This window comes from Hemitrygon akajei, chromosome 1 (genome assembly GCF_048418815.1).
Source record: "Hemitrygon akajei chromosome 1, sHemAka1.3, whole genome shotgun sequence".
Lineage (NCBI taxonomy): Eukaryota > Metazoa > Chordata > Chondrichthyes > Myliobatiformes > Dasyatidae > Hemitrygon > Hemitrygon akajei.
In genome coordinates, this window is record NC_133124.1 from 25196407 (window position 1) to 25217257 (window position 20851).

General features: G+C 42.1%; 1 protein-coding gene across 26 annotated transcripts in view; it reads left to right on the forward strand.

Moving 5' to 3' along the window:
• The first annotated feature begins 16779 nt into the window (after nt 1-16779).
• Nucleotides 16780-20851, forward strand: part of LOC140724813 (band 4.1-like protein 3) — a 187562-nt gene continuing 183490 nt past the window's right edge. For 5 of the 26 annotated variants that reach the window (XM_073039557.1, XM_073039550.1, XM_073039506.1 and 2 more), the window contains exon 1: nt 16782-17077. The gene's annotated coding sequence lies outside the window, so the exon portion shown is untranslated. Of the gene's footprint in view, nt 17078-17347; nt 17489-17718; nt 17869-20851 lie in introns of those variants that run through there. The other 21 variants (XM_073039614.1, XM_073039640.1, XM_073039606.1 and 18 more) reach the window with 10 other exon arrangements.

Consider the following 20851-nt stretch of genomic DNA (forward strand, 5'->3'; position numbering starts at 1 on the left):
AGAAAATAGATTCATTGGCTCCTACACAAGCTACAGTTTTGCAATTGTAGAGCTGCCTTTCTGTGTTATGAATATGAGCTCAGTGTCTCTCCTGACATTGAATTGGGAAATCATTACTTGAAATTGGTTTCTGCTCCTGTAACAGCAGTTAGATTCTGTTGCTCACAGCCTGCAGTTTTATTGACCACTGTAAACGAGAAGGGGAAATTAATTATCTTATTGTTCTGTTGAACCCAGTTTATTCCACCAGTGAATGAGTCTACCTTTACTGCTTTATTTTGTTTTAAGCTGTTTCTATCCAATTGAAACTCCATCAACTTCTTGAGGTCTCATTTGGATGGGACCCCATCCGCTTGCCTAAATGCTCACAGCCTCCATTGTATGTTTAAAGTGGTTTATGAGTGCAAATAGAGATAGCCACGGTGCACATCGTCATGAAACGTACTGCACTTATTCACACTGGCACCACTAGCACCTCCCAAAGCAATGACTCTGCCCCCAAGACGGATAAGAGCAACTGGTGCGCGGGAACTAAAGGTCTCCCTCATGTCGCGTACCATCCTCACGTGGATAATATGTGTGCTTCCTTCATCGGTACAGGGGCCAACTCCTGGAGCTGCCTGTCTGTCAGCTTTGCTGGGAGTACCCGCACCGCAGGAACAGCAGCGGTTGAAGAAAGCAGCTCCCCGGGACCTTCACAAAGGCAGTTTGGGTGTAGCTGTTGGATTAAAGATCAACTTTATTTCCCATCTATATGTATTAGGAACTTGCTATGCAGTGTTAACAGTACAGTGCAGTGACTTCAGTGATAGATGGTGTTGGTGAAAAGGAAACTAAAATGGTTGATCAGATTAACTGGGGGGGGGGGGGGGGAGGAGGGAAGAAACTTCGAAGATAGCATAAAGTAGCACCTTCCAGAAGGGAACCTAAACTCTGGCCTTTCCAGTGATGCTTCCAGATTCTGTACAAGTGAATAATTTTCAGAGAAATTGGAATAGTTGGGAAGGGGGTGGTGTGGGGTAGCTGCTTAGAAGGTTTTTAGCTGCTTGGCATTCAACTGCACAACCTTAAATACTAGGCAGCAGTAACTTGCCAGTAGGTCATAGTAAGAGTCTGGTTGGGCACAAGAAGGCTGCGAATGGTAGTGGGTAGGCCTGAGGCTGAGATAGATTTGGGAGGGTTCTATAGCTGGGGTAGGGTGGAAGCCCGGGATGAGGCTGTGTTGGTTTCTCTTGCTCGGCCTGGAGGAGTTCTGGTCCTCTCTCGCTCTGTTAGAGTGCAGTGATCACAGATTGGGGTTCAGTTCCCACTGCGACCTGGAAGGAGTTTCTACGAACTTCACGCGACCACGTGGGTTTCCTTCCTCTGGGTGCACTGGTTTCCTCCACATTTATGGTTTGGGGTGAGTGAACATCCTGTGATGATGCCATAGGTGTGGTGACACTTGCGGGTGCACTCTTCACTGATGTGGTGCAAAGGGCACATTTCACTGCACGTACATGTGACAAACCAAGTTGAACTTTAATACTAACCTTCTAATAAAAATCTTTAGAAAAAGCACAAAATAGGAAAAGCCTTGCCCCTTTGAGCATCATCTGCCTCTGACATTGCTTCACCCCTGCAAGGGAAGACACTCAACTGGGCAAGTCTGTGGTTCAAGTAGTAATGGATTTTAAACTTGAGCTGCAATTTTAAATGCCGCACCATTTTCAGAAGATGGCATTCTGTTTTGCTTAGGAAATCAAATTAAAAGCATAGCCTGTTGGTAGAGGCAGTTTATGGATGATTTGTGAACTACCCACCTATCTAATTTCCATAGGGTGATTAGATAAGAACTGATTTCACTTTGACTGAAACCTGGTGATTTTCTACTGCTACGGCATCAAGAATATCTATTGCTGTTGTATCCACACAATATCTTTGTTAGCTAAAATTCAGAAATTATTTTGAATTCTCAGATTGTTGATTTTACGCCAAAGAACTACAGTAAGAAAATCATAGACCCAAGATAAAAAATCAGACACTTAAATCAGACAAAAAATCAGACACTTCTATCCATATAAAAACATAATTGGAATATACATAATGAGGTAAGAACTATTTGACATGGAGATGACCGTTTGCAATTGTGGAGATAACAACACAACATTTCCTAAATCACTGTAATCATTAGGTCGAAGTTTCTGTGAAGGAGCTGCCCTCGTTTTAGAAACAATCATACTGCAGATCAACGCCTCTATGTAATTACAGCCTAACCAATTTAAGAAACTGTTTTAAAGCAGCACTGAGTGCTTTGTTTTATTTGCTTTTAATTGGCCAGCCTCCTTGTGCTGATGACGTGTTCTATCAATTGCAAGGCTCTTCCCGCATCCTCCAACAGCTTACTGAACATTGGAATGAAATGAGACTAAAGTTCTACAGCTTCACTTCATCGCTCCGGAACTGAAACTTTCAGCTCCACCTTGTGCCAAAGCGTTCCCTGTCTGGCAGAGAAGCCCCGATACACAGGACTATAACAAGCTGCAGAGGGTTGTAAAGTTAGCCTCCTTCATAATAAGCACTAGGCTCCCCACCATTGAGGACACCTTTAAGAGACAGTTCCTCGAGAAGGTTCCTCCATCCAGGACATGCCCTCTTCTCATTACTACCAACAGGGAGGAGGTACAGGAGCCTAAAGATGCGCATTCAACATTTTAGGAACAGATTCTTCCTCCCTGCCATCAGATTTCTGAACAGACCACCATGAACACTACCTCACCATTTTGCTCTCTTTTTGAACTATTTATTTTTATTTTTATAGATTCCTATGGTTATTTACAGCAATTTTTAAGTATGGACAGCACTGCAGCCACAAAAGAACAGATTTCATGACCTATGTCAGTGATTAAACCCAATTCTGATTCCAGAGCTCCATAGTTATTAATTGATTTATTGAGCTATACCATGAAATAGGCCCTTCCAGCTATTTGAGTGCACTGCCCAGGAATCCCCAAATTAACCCTACCCGAATCACAGGACAATTTACAATGACCGATTAGCCAATAACCAGTACATCTTTGGACAATAGGAGGAAACCGGAGCACCCGGAGAAAACCATGCGGTCACGGGGGAACATAGAATCTCCTTACGGACAGTAGTGGGAGTCAAAGTGAATTTGACAGTATGCAGGTTCTGTCCAACTTTGGATCCTGCCTACCGAAACAAGTAGCCAAATCTTCATTAACTTTCTACCTTCCACAAATAATGAATCATTCAAATATTTCAGTTTATATTGCAATCACACAAGTTTATTCCTTTTTGATTCTAAGCTGCAGTAGGTTTCTAGGCCTCCAGTTAGTTTCAGAAATGTTCTTCTCACTTAGTCCTTTCTAAGACCTCTCCACACCCACTCTCAATGCCTGCTACGAATTCATCTGACAAACCTCTTTTGCCTGATAATTGTGCTGGCTTAAATTCCCTGTGTCAGGTTCCTCTGTGCTCAGATTTCCTCCCTACTTTTTTGAAAGTCTCCCCAAAGATTTTCCTTTCTTGTTTCGTAATTACAACTCGGATGGAGACTATTCTTCCCGTCAGGTTCATGCTGACTCCCAGAAGAGACCATTAAACCACAAGGAGTAGCAGTAGAATTAGGAAGTCCAGCGAACGAGCCTGCTCCGCTGTTCAAACGTAACATTCCCCAACAACTTTCTGCCTCAGGAGTCCTTGATACAAAGAAGCGATATCCTGCGTGCATCTTTTTAAAAAAAATATGTATAGTTTCCTTTGCCTGGTGGGGATATTGTATTTCCTCAAGGAGGCTCTGAACCCATGCTTGAAACCTTTCCTTGGTTCATCTGGTAATCTCTTCTCATGACAGGGCTCAGAATAGAGTGTGGTTCTGGAGCTCGGTGTCAAGTATGCAAGTATTATGGCCGATCAATGATTAGGTACAGTTAGCGAGCCAGTTCTGAGGTTGTTGGCCTGGGAAAGGACAATGATAAGAGTCGTTTAACCTCTGCAGTCAATCTGGAGGAAGCTGCAGCGGTGGGCGTATACCTTGTCCTTGTGGGCACGTTTGTTAGTGTTGCTGGGATGGATTCAAAATAATTCTGCAGTGGTTTCTTTTCTTTGGGAAAGAGCAGGCTGACAGGGGACAGGCAGAGGTATGCAAAAGTACGAGGAGCAGAGATGGGAGACAAGAAACCATCTTACACAGAACAGAACTAGAACTAGAAGTCACAGGTTTAGGACAACAGGCGAAAGGTTCAAAGGGAAACCAGGTAGAATTTTTTTCACCCAGAGTATGATTGGAATCTGAAATGCACTGAATGAATGGGATGGTGAAGGTTGGTATTTACTAAATATTTAACATTTCTGGATGAACAGCTGAATTGCGACAGTATGGAGTAGTGGCAGTGGTGTAGATGGTTGCTCAATTGGTGTGGATCTGTTCCTCAGCCTGATGACTCTCCAGTTCTACATTCCTTCTGTATGTAGTGCCAGGTCTCAGAGGTACACAGAACAGAGACCCACTCAGTGCTTGCTATCACTGGCCAGTAACTTGGGAAATACGACACCCAACACCTGCTGTGCCTGAGACCTCCGTGTTACATGAAGGAGCGTGCTAGTGCTGTTTTAGAACTACCACTGGTGAACTTTGTGGGGCTGGTTTTGATAAGTTTTCAGGGCTTTATTGAGATCGCAGGGGCTATTTTAACATCGGGCCCAATTGAAGTAGGTTAGCAGTCTATAATTAGTTATAAAATTAACTAATTGTCAACATAACTGATTTTGTACATTGATTAGAAACTTTAAAATCTTATTTCTGTGGGACTGTTCCAGGCTGTCTTTAAAAAGCCTTGAAGTTTTAATTTAAATCTGAATAGACTGTAGGATCCTTTTTAATGTTGCAGCAATCCTCATTGCCTCTCTCAAAACCCAGTCTGGAGGCTCCAAATCAACACTGCCCGGTAACATAGGAAATAGGACACCCTAGGTGTGCTGTTCTGGAACTAGCTAATGAAACGGTGCAGTCAGGGCAAGCCCTCTTCTCACTGTTACCATCAGGGAGGGGGTACAGAAGCCTGAAGGCACACACTCAGCGATTCAGAAACAGTTTCTTCCCCTCTGCCATCCGATTCCTAAATGGACACTGAACCCATGGACTCTAGCTCACTACTTTTTTATTTCTGTTTTTGCACTAATCAGGAATCAGAATCAAGTTTAATATCACTGGCTTACGTGGTGAACTTTGCAGCAGCAGTACAATGCAATACATGATAAAATACAGAAGCAAGAATAAATAAATGAAATGCTGTAAGGACATAGGTATATTAAATAGTTAAATTAAAAATAGTGCAGAAATAGAAATAATAAAAAAGTGAGGTAGTGTTCATTGGCTCAATGTCCATTTAGGAATCGGATGGCAGAGGGGATGAAGCTGTTCCTGAATCGCTGAGTGTGTGTCTTCTGGCTTCTCTAAGTCCTGATGGTAACAGTGAGAAGAGGGCATGCCCTGGATGATGAGGGTCCTTAATAATGGATGCTGCCTTTCTGAGGCACTGCTCCTTCAAGATGTCTTGGGTATTATGGAGGTTGTTATTCATGATGGAGCTGACTAATTTTACAACTTTCTGTAACTTCTTTTGATCCTGTGCAGCAGCCCTCCCCCCCCCCCCCCATAACAGACAGTGATGAAGTCTGTCAGAATGCTCTCCATGGTACATCTGTAGATTTAATTTAACTATTTTATATATACACACACTGTAATTTCACAGTCTTTTTCTATATTATCATGAATTGCATTGTACTGCTGCCACAAAGTTAACAAATTTCACAACGTATGCCAGTGATACTAAACTTGATTCTGATTCTGGAAACAATGGTTTCTTATGAAATTCAACCACTTGCGCGTGATTCTTCCTGTAACAGGCAAAGCTGGCCAAAAGTTGGTTGCTTATTCCCCTCCACAGATGCTGCCTGGCTTGATGAGTTTCTCCAGCATCTGCAGAATCTCTTGTGTTTAAAGATGAACCTTCATTCATTCTGGGCTGAATGACACAACAAATTGCAACTATGGTTAGACAGTCATGATTTTAACATTCCCTCAAAGACATTTAAAAATTAGACGTATTTTTTCTAATGTTCACATTTCTCTCCTTAATCTCATGTGTACATCAAAATCATTTACGTCTATTTTCCATGAATCTTTTACTACTTCTCATGAAGGCACTCAATTAAAACCAAAGTCAGAAAAAATAAATGCTATGCATTGGGTTCTGCTAAAACAATGTGAAAATCTGTTTTGAGGTCTCCCATAATCCCATTCCTTAGTGACTGCAAGATCTTAAGTTAGTATGCATTTACCAGGGTAACTTAAACATTTATTTCTGTTTGAAAAAAATGTTTGAACTTAAAATTATCTTAAAAACACACAAAAGATGAGGTGTAGGAGAATGAAGGGAGATCTTATAGAGGTATTCAAAATTATGAGGGATATAAATAGGGTTTTTCCCATGAGGTTGGGTGAGACTAGAATGAGAGGTCATAGGTGAAAGGTGAAGTATTTAGGGGGAATCTGATAGGGATCTTCTTCACTAAGAGGATAGTGCAAGTGTAGAAGGAGAAGCTAGCAGAGGTGATAGATGCAACATTTAAGAGAAATTTTGAAAGGTACATGGATGAGAGGTGTGTGAAGGGCTGTGGTCCTGGTACAAGTTGATGGCACCAGGATGAAAAAAGTCAGCATGGACTGGATGGGCTGAAGGGGCTCGTTCTGGGCTGTGGTGTTCTGTGACTCTTTAAGTTCTTTATAGTACTTTGTGATGTTGGCTACCCAAGTAGATGTAATTGAGTACCATTTAAAATTTAAGTGATTCAGGAGGAAAAGGAACAATTCTGCCAGTTTGATATCTGAGCAAAAATCGTTATGCTAAAATTTGTGATGCATCTTGTTCAAGTTTTAATGGCCTAATCTGTAAATGTCAGATGAATTGTACTTTTCAAACTGAATTAATTGATATTTATAAATACAATTTAGGTCCATTTTTTTAGAAGAAAATAAGAACAAAATTAGCAACCTTTTTTTTCAGTTTTAATTTAGAATAAATCAAGTAGCATATGTACCACAGAAATAAGCCAATCAGTCCAATTTTCTTGTGCTTATGCCTGCCATAACTAAAGAGTAATTGTGGTTCTCATTTCTCTTTGTTTCAATTTCCACTGCAAGGAAATTACTCAGTAAAATGTACCCTTCCAAATGCGACTGGAAATAGCTTCACCATGCCAGAGAGCCTAACCTGAAGAGTATCATATTGGCACCTCCCTGCTGGTGCACCTCCACCTTCTGCCTCTGCCTGTATGGAGTTTGTACGTTCTCCCCATGGCTGTGAGGAATTCCTCCAGGTGCTCCAGTTTCCTCCCACAGTCCAAACGCAAAGCGGTCGGTAAGTTAATTGGTCGTTGTTGTAAATTGTCCTGTGATTGGGCTAGGATTAAATTGATGAATTGCTGGTGGCGCAGCTCAAAGGGCCTATTCTGCACTGTATCTCAATAAATAATAAATATAAATAAAATCACCCAAATCTGTCCTGTCCCAAAAAATCCAATCTAGTTAATTACTATGTAATTAGTCAGCTCTTAATTATCAGCAAAGTGATGGAAAATGTTGGTATCAATGCTTTAAGTCGCACTTACAGATTAATGACCTGATTTTAGATGTTCATTGAGATTTTTGTGCCCTAAATACGAACCAAGGAGTTAAATTTCAATGATGGGGTCAATGTGCGATGATGTGTGATTGAACATGGTAACAGGGAATCCAACTTAACCTGACGTCAGTGGGTATCACATTCCACTGGAGATCTCACTGAAAGAAAACTGTTTTATTTATTAGGATACAATGCAGAACCGGGCCATCCGGCCCTTTGAGCTGTGCCTCCCAACAATCCCCACTTTAACCCTACCCTAGTTAAGGGATAGTTTACAGTGACCAATTAATCTCCCAAGATTGGTAAGTCCTTGGCCGGTGGGAGGAAGCTGAAGCACCTGGAGGAAACCCACACCATCACAGAGAGAACGTACAAACTCCTTACAGGCTGCAGTAGGTATTGAACATAGGTCTCCTGCACTGTAAAGCATTGTGCTAGCCACCACATTACCATGCTGCCCTAGTTTAGTTGTTAGTCATGATAAAAGGCATAGATCCAGTCGACAGAGACTTTATCCCTGGGCAGAAATGGCTAATACAAGACGGCATAATTTTAAGGTCATTAGAGGTGAGTATAGGGGAGATGTCAGTGATAAGTTCTTTTCACAGGGAGTGGTGGGAGTGTGGAACACCCTGCCAGGAATGGTGCTGGAGACAGATCCATGAGGGAATTTAAGAAACTCTTAGATAAGGACATGATGAAAGAAAAATGCAGGGCAGTGTGGGAGAAATGGTTAGATTGATCTTAGAGTTGATTAAAATGTTGGCACAACATTGTGGGCCGAAAGGCCTGTACTGTGCGGTACTATGTTCTATGTTGAATGTTACAGATGTTTTTCACAAAGATTATCAAGTGATCATGAAAATTAAACAGTAATGGGGAGGGGGGTGGAAGCTCAATTTCGAGAAATAATTACAGGTAATCTTACTGAACATATTTTATAGATCTCAAACCTGAAAGAATTGATATTAATGTCAGGGTTTCTCAATAAGCCATGGATTAGCTCTATTGATTTCACAAAACTACAGGCTAGTGATAATTTGATTGTTATTTGTGATGCCAGTAGAAAAGTCCAGTTCTTAAAGTTGACAGTTATGACAATTGACCATCATGGAGGAGGGTAATGTTGGGGGGAAAGGTTAGATGTTTTTAGAGCAGGTTGAAAGTGCAGTGCAACATGGTGGGCCAAAGTGTATGTCCTGTGCTGTTGTGTTCTATGCTGTATCTCAGCTTCAGGACATTGCTTGAGGAGTACACTTAGGACATCATCCTAGAGTGAACCACTTTCAGCTGCTTGAAGGAAAATACTTCTGTCACAAAGTCAGAAAAGGAAGGAATTCATCGGTGATTGCACAGTGCTCAGTTATGTTTTTAACTGCTCAGAAAGTGAATATTCTGCATGGAGCAGGACCTATACAACATTCAAACAGGGAATGGTATGTGGAAAGTGACACTTAAACTGCACAGATGCCATAAAATGACCACTTCCAACCAATATGCCTTAGCTTTGAATGGCATAACCATTGCATGGCCGCCCCGCAGTCAGATTCCAGTGGACCAGCCATTCATTCATATACATAATGGCCATAAAAACAGGTCAGAGGCTGAAGTCTCTATCTCCTATTGAAGTCCAAATTTAGCCGAGTTCCAGGTGAATAAATTCTGCTTTGATATCAAAGTCAGTCTCTTCCCTCATCTCTGGAGTTCCACTCTTTGTCCCTCAAGGCTATGACGAAACTTGGAATTGAGTGGTCCTGGTAAACATTTAACAGAGCATCTCGGAACAGACTACTGTTAAGTAGGTGTTGCTAATAATTAAGACCATAAGAAATAGTAGAGGAATTAGGCCATTCAGCCTATCCAGTCTGCTATTCCATCACGGTTGATTAATTTTCCCTCTCAACCCATTGTCCTGCATTCTTTCCATAACTCTTCCTACCCCGACTAATCAAGAATCTATCAGCCTCTGCCTTAAGTATACCAAATGACTTGACCTCCAAAGCATCCTGTTTCATCAAATTCCACAGATTTACCACTTTCTGTCTGAAATAATTCCTCCTCTTCTCCGTTCTAATCAATGTCCCTCTACTCTGAGGCTGTCTGCTCTGGTCCTAGACTCCCGCAGCAGAGGAAACATCCTCTGCACATCCATTCAACATTTGATAGGTTTCAATGAGATCACCCCAAATTCTTCTGAATTCTGGTGAATACAGGCCCAGAGCTATCAATCGGTTCTCGTATGGTAATTCTTTTATTCCTCACCACCAACTCAACCTTCAAATTAACCATTAGGGCAGGGGTTCCCAACCTCTTTTTAAGCCATGGAGCTCTACACGAGCCTCAACTCTACCTACCCCTCCACTTATCTTCGTATCATCCACAAATTAGCTCACAAAACTATAATTCTGTCATCCAAATCATTGACATATAGCATAAAAAGAATCGGCCCCAATGCAGACTCCTGTGAAACACCACTAGTCATAGGCAGTCCAACCAGAGAAGGCTCCCTTTATTCCCACTCTTTGCCTCCTGCCAATCAGCCAATGCTCTATTCAGGCTAGTATTATTCCAGTAATACCATAGGTTCTTAGACTCGTTACCATAATACCATAGACTCATTAAGCACCCTCATGGCTTTCTGAAAGTCCATGTAAACGACATCCACAGATTCTCCTTTGTCTATCCTGCTTGCTATTTCTTTAAAGAATTCCATCAGATTTGTCAGGCAAGATTTTTCCTTAAGGAAACCATGCTGATTTTGGCCTATTTTATCATGTGCCTCCAAATACCCCAAAACCACATCCTTAATAATCAACTCCAACATTTTCCTAATGACTGAGATCAGACTAGCTGGCCTATCCTTTCCTTTCTTCTGCCTCTCTCCCTTCTTGAAGAGTGGAGTGGCATTTGCAATTTCCAGTTTTCCAAAACTATGCTGGAATCTATTGATTCTTGAAGGATCATTACTAATGCGAACACAATCTCTTCAACCACTTCTTTCAGCACCCTGGGGTGTAGGCCATGTAGTCCAGGTGCTGTGTATCATCAGATGATTAATCCTCATTCTCAGTTATCGGCAATAGAAATCTGAAAGTTTCATAAAGTTGCATGTTAGTTATCACTAACGGGATGTCAGCAAGATACTGCTGTTACTTGTGGCCTGCATGAGTAATTAATGACACATCACTAATATTTTTCCCACAAAGCTTGAAAGTTAGCCCAATGCCCTCACAAACAGGCTAGTTCTAAAGGACATACAATGAGACATATAGCACATATAAGATAGCAGTAAACTACCGTCACACACAAAAAATATCGTCTGAGCCCCTGACTCCATGAATGTTCCAGCAGTGTGCAGTTGAACACAATCCAGCTTGCCTTCTACCAAGCGAACACTGGGGGCAGCACCGACTTTAGTGTGGACACTGCACCACACAGCCTCCAGCTCTCAGGTGGAGCTCCTGACCCTGACTCCAACTCCGCCCCTGCCGATCGCCAGTAAACCAATGAGTTGGACTTACAACGTTCCACACCACCAGTGTTCAATAGGGTCTTGTGATCACAGGAAAAGCCACTAAGATAGTCGCTTGTTGTTAGAATGCACACCTCCTTCAAGCACCAGCCGCCTCTTTGTCACAGGCAGCAGTAGCCCGATCTGCAGCAAGTCCAGCTCCTTCACTTCCTCCGCCAACGAGCAACTAGCTGATGAGGTAGATGTGCAGGACTTTAAGTTCTTAATGTGCAGCAGGGTCTTGCAATCATAAAAATTATGTTTAAAAATAGACAGTAATACCTTTGGTTGACCCCAGTAGAAGCTACTGTGACCAGAATGTCGCTATCTTACCAACAGAGTATGTGTTCAGGCAGAGAATTCCAACACATAACAATCCTCTTCTGGGAGAAAATTGCCACATTTCCACTCTAATCCTTCTACTAATTACTTGTAGTAAGTTGTGGGCATGGTATGTTGGCACTAAAAAATATGGTGCAGCTGACAGTCTTCCCACTGTGCATACTCGCACTACTGGCTATTGGCTCAAACAACACATTTAACTTTATGTTTCTATGTATATGTGACAGATAGAGCTAATCTGTAATATCTATAATCTTTAATTCTTATACTTCCTCATATTTACCCCTCTTGTAAAGGAAATTAAGTCCTTCTGCCTAGCTAGGCCTGTCAAAATGTTATACTTAATTAAATGTCCCCTCAACATGGGAACTCTAACCTAATCTTACATAGCATACAATCCATGTAAGGTGTATGACAGATGATTTATCTATTTCAAAAGATGCTAACTTCTTTATTATAATGCTTGTCCCATTTAATATTCTACACTCTTCCCCTTAACGACAATGTCAACACACCAATGTCTTCACAAGAAGGAATAGAGCCACTTAGTACCAAAGTAAACAACCCCAGCCCATACTCCAATCTTTGAGTGATTCCAGCAATATCCTAGTAAATATTTTCTGCATCTTCTCCATACATTGTATAGTGGTGACTAAAACTCAGTTTGTGGCCTAACTACTGTCCTAGAGTTTCTCTGCACTTGTATTCTTTTCAAACACGTGAAAATCTGCAGATGCTGGAGATCCAAAGCAGCACACACAAAATGCTGGAGGAACTCAGCAGGCCAGGGAGCATCACTGGAAATGAGTAAACAGTCAGCTCTCCTGGAGAAGGGCCTCAGCCTGAAATGTCGACTGTTTACTCTTTTCCATAGATGCTACCTGGCCTGCTGAGTTCCTCCAGCATTTTGTGTGTGCTGCTTATATTCTTTTAGCTGACAAAGGAGGCTTCCTTATGTCCTTGACTTATCAATTGAGCTGGCTAACTTTAAGGATCTGTAGAAAAACAGACCAATGTTCAAATGTTTATCGTACCTCTCATTATCTTCCCATTTGTGGTGCCTTATTGTGGTTCCCCAAATGCATTATCTCAAATTTCTACAGATCGAATATCCTTTCCCATTGTTCTGTCTACTGATTATCTTTGCAGTTTAAAATTCTCCTTCTCACTATCAACTGCATGGCTGACTGGTTTTTAATCATTGCTGACTTTTTGAGTCCCTACAGTTTTTTCTAACTCATTAGTATATACAATAAACAATGAGGAATGGTGTACTGGGGCTTGTACAATCTCACTGAAGACTACCTTCAAACTACAGAATATCATTTGCTTACTGCTCATGAGCCTATTTTTTTCAATTTGATTTCCTGCTTTCCCTTGATCACGTGGGCTTTATCTTTTCTTAAACAGCCTGCCATGTGGGACATGGTCTAAAATCATTGCTAAAGTTCAGGCAGACACCATCAAGTGCACCACTCTCACCAATCCTGCCGGTAAACCCCACAAAAAAAGTACTATTGGGTTAGTCAGACATGACCTTCCCTTAACAAATGCATGCTTTCTGCCACTGACCAATCTGTGTCTTTCTAAATAAATATTTCCAACGTCCCTCAAAAATGATTCCAAAGATTTCCCTATCACCAAGTTTAAACTCAGTGGACTATAATTAACTCAATTATCTCTTTTGTAAATGATGGTACAAAGTTAGCAGTTCTCTAATCATCTGTCACCAGGGATGATTAGAAAATGAAGATAATTTTCTTGTTTCTTTAAATAGCCCGGCATTTCTCTTACTCTAATCTTGAACAGGATACAATCTATGGAAGAGATATGAAGGGTGATTTATCTATTTAAGATGCTAAACTCTTTAAGACTACTACAATGCTTAACCCACTCAACATTTCACACTCTTCTCCTTGGACACTCATCATCCCACTCCCATCAGGGAAGAGCCTTTGCAGCATCCAGGCCAGGAGCACGAGACACAAAAACCGTTACTTCTCCCAAGCCAATAGGCTGATCAACACCGGCACCCATCTCCACCCACCTCCCCACACCACTACATACACACACACAGCACCACTTTATCTGCATACAGTCAGTCTATGGGTATAACATTCTGTTTTATAGGATTGCTTTTATATTTATATTTATTTTTGTTTCTATTGTGTTCTTTATGCTTATTGTGTGCTTTTCGGTGCTGCATTGGATCTGGATTAAAAATCATTTTGTTCTCTTTGACCCTCGTGAAGAAAGGCAATCTTGAATCTTTAATACAATGTCAACATGTGAGTGGCTTTACAAACAAAAAGAGTCTAAAGAAGCCATTTATTGCCTTCTCACATCCTCCACCATTGCACAAAGGTTACCTTTTTGTTCCATAATAATCTCAACTCTTTCCTTGTTTATCCTCTTGCTTTTCATGGCGCTATTAAACTTTGCATTTCCTTTGATTTCCCAAACCCTTTCATGCCCACTCCTAACTTCAAATTCACCCTTGCACTTTCAATATCTTCTGAGGCTCACTGGTATAAGCTTCCCATTTTTGTTGTCCAATTTTGAACCTTGTCACCTTGTGATTTCCAGACATCATTCTGGAAATTCGTCTTCATTGTTGGAAAATGCATATGCTGAATTCATTGAATCTCTTGATTGATTTTCTGCCAGTGTGCTGACATTGATTTATTCCCATTTTATGATTGCTCTTTTCCAAAACTATGCTAAATCCAACATAATCAAGATCATTACCACCGAAGTGCTCTCCCATGATACCCTGCCAGCCACCCTTAAACCTGATGCAGAATATATCCTGCCAGTTGCCCTGTTAATATTGCTACAGACGACAGAGAAATTATTTCCTGAAGGCAGTAGTGAAATCCTGTCCCATTTATTCTTGCTAAGCTGATGGTGTTCCATGTAATGATGAAGAAATGTCCCACAGTTGTTACGTCATAAATTTACCTGCAATTCAAAATGACACTGGTTTGTAGTTACTTCTAGGAATATAATTGTCCCATTTGTATTGTTTAGTTCAATTTTGTGATCCTTTTAGCATATCACCCCTTATAGTGGCATGCATTGTTTCCTTAACTAATATTAAAGTAATTACAAAGTATATTTTACTTTGATGTTAGATGAAGAAAGTAATATTGCCAATAACCCCTAAGTTTTTAATCTCCCCTGTCTTACCTGAAGAATCTGTATCCAGGAATCGTGAGACCATACCTACTCCCTGTTAAGCTGTGTTTCACCAGCTGCTCAGGTATTAATGTCTCCTTGTTCAGTTGCTTTATTTACTCGGTTCTTTGTAAGGAGCATCTAGACTTTCTCTGTTTCCAAACTCTCTATTAACTTTTGGCCTCCAAATCCAGTTCTACTCTTTTCTTGAACAAGAGAAAATCTGCAGATGCTCCTTTCCTCTTTCTTTGCCTACTATAGCCTTCCTATTCCAATGCTCAGACATTCCTCTCCTAGTCTGGTAACAGAATTGTGAGGGAAAAGTTGGTCACAAACAAAATTGTTGGAAACTTTGCGCTTTTCCTGATCAGTCAGGGCATCAAAGGAGGCAGGTGTATGGAGTTGAGTGGGATCTGGGATCAGCCATGACGGAATGGTGGAGCAGACTTGATGGGCTGAGTGGCCTAATTCTGCTCCTATGTCTTATTGTCTTCTGATACGTTGACTGCAGGAGACAAGGTGCAAATAGGTGTTTCGTAATTGTAGATGGTGATTATCCTGAGTCGTTCCATGTGCTCCTGTTGGCCCATGGAGCAGGTAATTACACATTTAAAAAATTGCCTTGTGTGCTTCCAGGGTAAGGGTTGGCACTGTTATCCTCCCCACTCTTTACACATAATGCAAACCTACGCAGTTCCTCACTGATGGGGAAAATACATGAGCACAAATCTCAATACTACGCTTCACAGCTTGCTTACATGCAGACAGATTTATCGGAAGTATTTTATTCCCCCCCCCCCATTTCCGCTGTTTGCTGTAGATCTTTACACCCAGCTTCTTCGGGGGTTCGAGTTAGTGGAGAGCGATGAGTCTTGTTTAAGTTTATACACTGCTGGATCTCTGCTTGAGGTTTCTCCGGAGCAGCCAGGACGCCGCGCTTTGCTATTCAGTTGTGCAATTACAATATAACTGTCTGATTCGACTTGGAAGAAGCAAAGTTACATTTAAGACTCCCGTGCCCCCGTATTTTATGACCGGCCATTATTGCCATAATGATAATCTGACATCGGTATTCATAACGGCAAACATTATCTCGAATATCAGTTTTGTTCGACGGGATTTTGACTATGGAGGGAAAAGGATTATGACTCGCTCTGGTTGAGAGAATGCCGTATAAAGAGTTACTGCACCTAATAACTTAAGGGCCCGAGAGGTTCTGCAGATGCTGGACCATACACACAATCTGCAGGTGGAGCTCGGCAGGTCAGGATGGGAATAAGCAGTCGACGTTTCGGGCCGAGACTCTTTGACAGGTCATCAGGTTATTCTCATCCATAGATGCTGCCTGACCAGCTGAGCTGCCCTAACACATAGTGTGTATTAACTTAAGGAACTGAAATAGTGGGAATTGATGCTGTTGTGCTCGAGTAACCGTGGAGCGATTCAGCCCTCGTTTTACGTTTGGATATGATATATCCAGATCAATCTAGGGATTAAACCCTCTTCTGCAGTTCAATGCGACTAGATTTGCTGTTCTCCTTTCCTCACTTTTGTTTTAAAAGTGGCTCTTTTTTTTTGCTTACTTTTTTTCGCATACTTAGAGCAATAACGACACGTTCGGAATGTACAGCTTAGGTATGCCTAGGATTTGTACCCAACGAAAAGTGGAACGTTTGAGACAATATCGACCCAATATATGAGCTTATTGAAAGATCAATGAGCACATAACTGTAGGAAACCGAAAAAACGGAACAATGTTGAGTGCTTAAGGAGAGAATTATATCTAAATGCGTGCGCAGTATCACCAGAATATACGGTATATAGACCTAGAGTGTTTAAAAGTTTCAGGTTTTGATTTGTTTCAGATGTTACAGCGCAGCAGCGAAGGGAGGTGGCAAATTGTCGTGCATCATATTATGCAGCCGGGGAAAGATCCACCCAGTGTGTAGCACCACTGAACCAATCTGTTTCTAATTATACTCCACTGCGAAGCTTCCAGCCCCCGAACTGCTACAGGGCTTGTTTGCCCCATCTGTGGTGCTGGAGGTAGTGGCGACTTTAGACTGTCGGGAGAGCTCCTCCTCCGGCTCCCCCTCTATTTCCGTGATACACTCTTTAACACTGCGCGCTGACAAGCCCGTCACCAGCGCGGTGTTTTTTCACCCCCCTTCCCGTTCGCCAGACAGACAGCGGCAGCAGCCGGAGGGGAGAGGTGGAGGCGGTGAGTTGGCGGGAGCCCGGCTTTCTTGCGGGCGCAGGCGCTGGTGCTGGTGTCGGTGTAGGCGCAGACGGCGCGCAGCCCCACGCATCCCCCCGGACTGCCGCTTCAGCCGCAAGGAGGGACGCCCGCCCGCCCGAGGTACGGTTGCGCTGCCTTTCTCCCCGACTTTCCGCCGCTTGTCCTCAGCGCCATGTTTAACTTTCTGGGGGGTCGTTGGTGTTTTATTTTGTTTTTTTTAAAAAAAAAACGATCCATTCTCTTGGTGCCGGTTCTGTGCCTCATCCGGAGGATGGAAGCGCGCAGGCTTCGAGCAGCGAGCGCACTCTCACCGCTTACCCGCTGCCCCGCTCAGCTTCATCCGCTGCTGATTTTAACAGGGTGAACACACACGCACTTTTACCTGCGTCTAAAAACCGGGCGGAACTGCACTTTCTGTTGGTGAATTCACAAAGTCGATGACCGCGGCGCTTCAGTGGAATAAACGACTGCGGACCTTCAAATGTGGGAATATTGTCCAGAAATCAAGTCAAGTTTGGTTTCGTCAGAAGGGTAATTCTAAGTGCATGTGTGTTCCCTTTGGCCCATTATATTTGTAAGTTATACATAACGTTATATAACGTTTTGTATGTAACTACAGGTAGAATCCTATCTACGTGTTACCGTGCAAAGGAAAAGCGGGTGATCTCTGCTTGATTCATCTCTCTCGGTCTGTAAGATGAATTGCAGCTTTGATTGTTTCCCCGTTGCCAGCAGTTCTGCAATGCGGTGGGTGTGGTGTGGAGTAAGTGGCAGTTGTGGACCGCTGCAGTGACAGCACTTTCCACACCGCATCGTGACTGAGAAAAACCTACCACTTTCCTTCACTTTACTCTGTCGCCAGACCGGGGGAAGGCTGCCCCTCTCCTCCTCCTCCTCTCCCGGCTCGGCTGGTAAGTTTGTGGCAGCATATGGTTGCTATCAAGAGAAAGCTCTCAAAGTGGCCAGGAATCCATCTTTTCAAACTGGGATCTCAGCTGATCCGCTTCATCTTGAGTCTGGAGCACATTTCGGCGGGGGGGCAAAGAATGTATTTCATTAGCTGAGCCACTGTAACGTTCACTGTGCGCTAATTCTGTCTTTTGTTTCGAGACATGGTCTGTGAGCGCTTCATGATGCAGCAAAGTATCTCATCGATCCGGGTCTGTAAAGGTGTTGCTGGCCTAAGTTACCCCCTACTCAGTATTCTGTACACTTTCTATACAATAGTTTTATGTTTTAAAAATGGATATTGATTTTTCACAATTTGCTGGTGGCAGTTCCAGTATAGCGCTGAGGATGTTAGATTTGTTTTTGTACAATTATATTTTCTTCATTAGTGCTGCCACCTTTCGTTGGGTGGAACTGCTGGAAGGCAAAAGAGCTGTTTTTCTTTGAGTCATCTTCTTCAGATTGTATCGATCCCCCCCCCGTCACTTTTAGTGGAATTGATTTCTTTGTATTGGGGAGGGTGCATATGTTTAATCAATATAACATTATTGTATATCGTGTTCAAGTATAAAGTTCCTGGGGTCATGGTTTCGAAGTATTTGTTGCATTTTTAAAAGTTTATCTTCACACCAGTTACAGACCCTAAAATTTCACTTGTAAGATTGTCAGAGTTACGCCAATAATCTCAACCCGTTGACCGTTCATTCTCGCCCTCCCCAGTACATCCTCTTTATCGGCGCTTTATTTGATATATAAAGCGACACGGGAGAAATGAAGAGACTTGAGGATTGCTATTTCCACCGTAGATCATAATGCTTCTGACAGCACGGTTAGCTTTGACCTGATTGGTTGTTAGCATGGTAAGATAATACAACCTAATGACGTAGCCACAGTGAGGAACTTTTATATCCCAGGGACTGTCTTGTCCAGAAGTGGGTTACCTACCGTATCTGTTCCATACTTAGGTGGTCGCTCAGTTCCGTTCCATGTAACATAAATGTGAAGTATAATTAGGCTGCATTGACTGAGTATGGCACGCAACTAATTTGGCCCCTTGAGTTTATAATGGCTCTCAGTAGCATAAGCCTATGAACCCTGATTTATTTCTCTTGCGTGTCCATCTATTACCCTTCACATTTATTTTTCTTTGCCTTACCTATGGCTGCAGTAATTTTACAGCAGCCGGTTAACCGGTAGGACAGCATGGTAGTATAATCGTTCGTGTGACACTATTATAGCACCAGCGGACTGAGTTCAATTCCCGTCGCTGCCTATAAGGACTTTGTACCTTCTCCCCATGACCCCGTGGGGTTCCTCCCACATTCCAAAGACCTGTGGGTTAGTCGGTGAATTAGTAACATGGGTATAATTGGATGCCACACACTCGTTGGGCCGGAATGTGCTGTATTCCTAACTAAATTAAACTAACCACCCTGTATTCATTGCTTTCTGGAGTGTAACATGCCAACTCCACGCAGACAGCACTGTCGATTGGGATTGAACCTGTTGAGATTATTGAAAAATATCTAGTTTGCTACAATTATTTTCTCTTCTATTCAAACTGCAGTGCAAAGTAAATTTATTCATTGATTTAACTGTAGAGTTTTTAATCAATGTCTTACCGTGACTAATTCGGAAATGATATGTAAAAGTGAAATTGAGCGCTGGAATGTGTGGTTCGCTGATATATCTACGGGTGCTGAAGAAAAATTATGATATGTATAAAGTAAATGTTTAGTACCATAAATATTATATTTTGTCCCAGAATTCAAATTGTATCACAATTACTTTCACTATCAAATAACATTTTTGAGCATTGAGACGAGATATTGTGCTTCACCAGGACAATAGACAGTAGGTGCAGGAGTAGGCCATTCAGCCCTTCTAGCCAGCACCACCATTCGCTGTGATCATGGCTGATCATACACAATCAGTACCCCGTTCCTGCCCTCTCCCCATAGATCCCAACCTGGGGTCTATGGACCCCTTGCTTACAGGTATTGGTCTATGACATTAAAAAACTGGTTGGGAACACCTGCCTTAGACTAACATGAATAATAAAGTATACTTCATTTTAATTTTCTGACTGAAAGTTACTTTAAAGCATGAAAAAATATCCTTTATGGGGATTGAGTCCCTCCATGAATTAATTTGCTTTTCACCTGATTTACATTTGTGTCATTTATATTCTCCTGATTGTTAATACATTTCTACGTAGTATAGATTTACAGTTGTCTCCTCACAGGGCAATACACAAAGATTTTTGTTTTGAAAAGAGACATTTTTTTCAGACAACTGTTTTTCAGCTCTGGTTGACTTTCCCTCTAGCAGTCTCTTTTCAATTTGAAACCACAACCCTGACTCAATGCCCTTGACAGATTAATTCAGCAGATTAAAGTATTTAATGTGTAAGGTTTGATTTGTTGCTGAAATCAAAATCTGTTACTGCCTGAAAAGATTCATTTTGAACAGATGTGGATGGAGGTGAATTTTCCTTTGGGGAAAAGTTTAATCTTGTCGAAGCTAAGCAGTAGGGGGGCAGATAAATTACAGGCAGCGAGGGAGCCCTTTGGATCCTGCTGCTTTCTGGCTGTATTGTGCTTTATCTGGCTGTATTCAGCAGGCATGTGAGATGCCTAGCAGTAGGCACTGGGTTCAAGCTTTTGATGGACAACTCAGCTTGAGTTGGGGTCTTTTCCAATCAGTCTGGAGCAGCATGATTAACCTGACTGAGGCACACTGAAGTCAAGTTTGGATTTGTTTTAGCACCCCGGAGGGAACCTCGAATAACCTCAACCCCAAGATCCCACCCCACTTTCTCCCTGTCCCCTGATAAAATCAGCTACTGACCTTCTGTTGAACCTAACATGGTCAGCGGGACTATTTTCTACAGCTCCTCAACAGCGGCAGCCTGCTGTTTGCAAGGTATTCAGGCAGACAGCCAAC